This window comes from Bombus vancouverensis, unplaced genomic scaffold, assembly GCF_051014615.1.
Source record: "Bombus vancouverensis nearcticus unplaced genomic scaffold, iyBomVanc1_principal scaffold0046, whole genome shotgun sequence".
Lineage (NCBI taxonomy): Eukaryota > Metazoa > Arthropoda > Insecta > Hymenoptera > Apidae > Bombus > Bombus vancouverensis.
Window position 1 is genome coordinate 527,832 of NW_027468937.1, and position 4,539 is coordinate 532,370.

At 34.5% G+C, this 4,539-nt stretch overlaps 1 long non-coding RNA gene across 7 annotated transcripts; it reads right to left on the reverse strand.

The window, feature by feature from the left end:
* Window positions 1-323: 323 nt before the first annotated feature.
* Window positions 324-4,320, reverse strand: LOC117166150 (uncharacterized). 7 transcript variants are annotated; one of them, XR_013061333.1, is made up of 5 exons: window positions 2,229-2,321; window positions 2,003-2,157; window positions 1,800-1,890; window positions 740-1,149; window positions 324-640 (listed from the first exon to the last, which is right to left on the reverse strand). It is a non-coding gene; the product is annotated as an uncharacterized LOC117166150 (long non-coding RNA). The 7 variants fall into 7 exon arrangements; XR_013061335.1 differs by lacking the exon at window positions 1,800-1,890 and having other exon boundaries at window positions 740-829; window positions 1,060-1,149; window positions 2,003-2,243; XR_013061332.1 differs by having other exon boundaries at window positions 2,003-2,243.
* Between the last annotated feature and the right edge of the window lie 219 nt (window positions 4,321-4,539).

A 4,539-nucleotide genomic window follows, 5' to 3' on the forward strand; every position in this document is an offset into this window, starting at 1 on the left:
ATTAAATGTAGTCATATATAGAGAATTAGTATACGAGGGCAAATAAGAGATAATAAAGTTAAAATAGGTACTCTAACGAAATAGTAAATATAAAGAGTACAACATAACCTATAATTTCATAATTCGACTAAGGATAAACTATGAAGAACCAATTAACCAAAAGTGACTCGCAAATTAATTAATAAATCACGACATAATACTATATTCAATCAGGATAACCTACAATTCGACAATTTAATCAAATCTCGTAATAACTTTATGAATAATTCAAAGGAAAGGAAAAAGGAATGGAACGATAGGAATACACACCTTTATAACAAACAGGAAATATCAAGCAATTTAATATACAGCAAATATGGACATACAAAACCACAATAAACAAAATATATCTTATATACAACTAGATATAAAATATATAAAACACCTAGGCATATTAACACACTTCAATAAACCAGGCACTATTGTCAGAATCTACACACGAAACGTCAAGATTAAAGTAAAAGGGATTCAACGAACAATACACTCGAACAAGTTAAAACTAACACAATCGAAACAGACCACAAGAACGATTTCAAGAGACAACGGAGTGCGGTAGTATATGGAACAACACTGCTTGTCGAATACTGCAGATAGTGGTAACCTAAAGGGAAAAAGGAAAATTACTATGCGTGCTCTATTACTTAAATATAAAATGTGTAATTCAATAAAATAATTACAAAACAGTGGAAGTGGAAAATACCTCGTGAACAATTACTCATCGTAGAAGGAAGTGTATGTGCGAAGACAGGTTATGTGTCCATATCCGTAGAACATAATCTACGACAGCCAGCTGAAACAAATGTAGGAATTAACTTTAATTGTTCCGATACAAAACATAATACTACTAAATGTTTATAACAATATTGTGCCTGAAGCAAAGGAAGTGTGACACTGCTTATCGGATCATGCAGATAGTACAAACCTAAAAGGAAAAAGAAAATTATTATGTGCGTTCTAACCATTAATTATAAAATGTGTCATTCAATAAAATAATTACGAAACAGTGGAAGTGGAAAGTACCTCGTGAACAATTACTCATCGTAGAAGGAAGTGTATATGCGAAGTCAGGTTATGTGTCCATATCCATAGAACACAAGGTATGACAGCCAACTGAAACAAATGGAAGAATTAACTTCAATTGTTTCAATACAAAACATAATATTACTAAATGTTTATAACAATATTGTGCCTAACTCAAAGGAAGTGTGACAGTGCTTATCGAATCATGCAGATAGTAGAAACGTAAAAGAAAAAGGAATATTATTATGTTCTAACCATCATTTAAATACACAATATGTTAATTCAATAAAATAATTAAAAGCAGTGAAAGTTAAAAGTACCTAGTGCACAATTAATCATAGTAGAAGAAAACGTACATGCAGGAATTTCGCAGAAACAAACTGTTGACCCACTCCGTAGAACATAGTATACGACTGTCAGCAGAAACGAATAAATAAACTAACTTCAATTGCCTTAATATATATGGAAGAAAATAATACTATTAAAAATTTACAATTATATTTCAATTAAACTAAACGAAGCACAACAATCAATAATTGATGCTCGACAACAAACTTACAGTTCGCTAATGGAAAATAAAACCGAAAAAATCAAGAAAGTTAATGACATTATAACGAAATAACTCAGCGTTGACACAGCGGTCTTTAATAAGAAGAAATAAAATCAGTTAATAAGTGCAGGAAGAGTTAAGAAATAACTAAGATAGGTTAGGTGAGTGACAACGATAATTTACTACTCACATCGAAGAAGTTTATACAAGGGTCAACGCAGTGATGAGAAACCAGCTACCAAATTGGAGTAAATGTGTACGAAGAATCGCAGTCGATACTACTGGAATGACCAAGAAGACGTGAGAAAATTGGAAAGTTAAAAATTAGTGACATTATAACAAACGATTCAACACCGACGGAATGGTCTTAGCAAACAAGAAAAGGTATCTTACAAGTTAACGAGGTTTGTATGCAACCAATCATCCTTAAAGGAAATGTGCATGCAGGAACTCCACGAGAATTGGCTACGGATCCAACTTTGCAAAACATAATATACGACGGTATGAAGATATCGAAGGTAATAAATACCGAGGTAACCAATCATAACCTAAAAAGGGGAAGAATGTTGTAAACCATCTTGGAATAGAAATTGATAATAATAAGAAGCTCGTTACTCACATCGGAAGATATACATTAAAGCCAACGCAGTTACAAGAGGCCTACTGCCAATCTTAAGTGAATACTTATGGAATACTGAACCAGATACTACCGAAACAGTCAAGGCAGCAACAAGAAACTGGAAAACCAAGGAAATATTCCGACATTATAACAAAACAATTCGATGTTAGCGAAGCGGTCTTAGCGACCAAGATAGTGGACGGACTATTTTACTATATAGATATTTACAAAATATAGTGTTTTATATATATGTCGGAGATAAGAGGACACCGGTGCCTTCCCTCTGAAACCTCGGGAAAATCCATAAAAACATTGTAATTAAAATCTACAGTTGTAATTAAACGATTTGCCGTCATTCTACCCAATTGTATTTGTTTGAGACTTGTGACAATGAGCTTGGGCTCAAGGCGACAATTAGTCGCCGAACGTAGCCGCGGTTAACGGGACGAACTCTCCATCTAACAAAGGCATTGAGTAACCCTATAGCTCTCCTTAAAAGAAAGATTTGTAGCGACACGTGACAGTAAACATTGCAACGGTTTCTGTCCCGTAGCTCGCCACACGCAGATCCTATTCTCCGGGCAGGATGTTTACCAGATGCCGACGCGTCTCCGCAGTACGTGATCGGCTAGCCCGAGGACCGTTATAAACACTAATATCTAGTTACCTAAAATCCTTCAACAGATACACAGTCTTTGTCCCAGTTACAAGAAGACAGGAGAGACCTATTTTTCAACGAGCGGCGTCTCCCACTAGCAACCTTCCCGCAAGGGCGGCTAGCATCCTTTTCTAACTACCGATATGGAGATTGGCCAATTAGCAGCAACGTCAATTTCCCTTACTTTCCGAACGTAGGATATCCCCGACGAATCCGATGACCTCGTGTCCTTAGACACACCCCGTCATGGTTTTCCTCTGAGGTATCACCGGGACGGAAAGTCATTCTCTCTTGCGGTCTCATCGACAAAAAGATTAACGCCTTACGGTCAGCGAATATTAACACAGAATCCGACTTAGATTTTTGCGAGTGCGTACGACTACCGTCCCGTTGTCCGCGGATTCGTTGTTGAACCTAGGATCATTGTCATTAGTTTCTCGAGTATCTAATTACCACGGTTACTTGTCCGGTTCTATGGTAATCGTACTTGCACTAGCCAATGCTCTATTGCATAACGACGACGTGTAATCCAAACGAAGATTCGCTTCACGCCCCTAACCCTAATTCTAATGTAAACCCGACATATATATATATATATATATACTTACAATTCTAGGATAAATAAAAGTAGTCTTGATAAGTGTTAGACATGTAACGAAGAACCAGAAGATACCAAACGCGCACCATGTAACCGTTCCAAGTAAAGGACTCGGCGATGAAGGATTAGAATTGTAGAACCTATAAACAATAAAGATTTTAACTAGCAATGTATAAGATTAGCTCCTCTATTCTGTGTAAAGGCTGCAAATTACACGCACAAGGTAACGACAACCGCATAACAAAGAAACAGAAAATAGCCAATAATATAGGAATAGGTTATGAATTAATCAAAACTGATTAACTGAGTATCAACGACAACCGCGATTAAGATAAAAAATTATTATATTGTACTTAGTTAATATAGCATAATTATATTAATTCTGGCGTGGAGAAATAAGGTTATGTTACGTAATAGAACTGGTAATAACAAACTATGCACATATTACTATCAAATTAATTAAGCGAACACTCTATAAAAATAAACCACTTGTAACACAACAATAAAACAGTGCTATTGATAAATTATAAAATTTAACAATAACACAATCCACATGTTATTATATTAAAATAACACACTATGCACATATTAGTATTAAATTAATTAAGCGAACACTCTATAAAAATAAAAAAATTAACAATAACACAATCCACATGTTATTATATTAAAATAACACATAGTATATATACACATTATAATGATTACACAAACAATACTATTGTCATTTAAAAATTCTAACTGCGCTAAAATAGAGGAAAATAAGCGACGGACGAATAATTATTTCAATATTAAACAAATTAAGGACGCGTCACTACACTTTTACTAGAGACATTCACTAGCGGCCATCTTGGATTGTTACGATAGCTCTTACACGTGCGCATCGGAATACATGTAATAATTACACACATTAAATAAATGCAAAATAATATTATTCCCACTGCAATTGTACGTCAACTATTAAAATAAAGTCACAAATAATTAACGGATAAATAATAGATTTCACATTAATAAAATGTTACTATATACTAGGAACATTCACAGGCGGCCATTTTGTA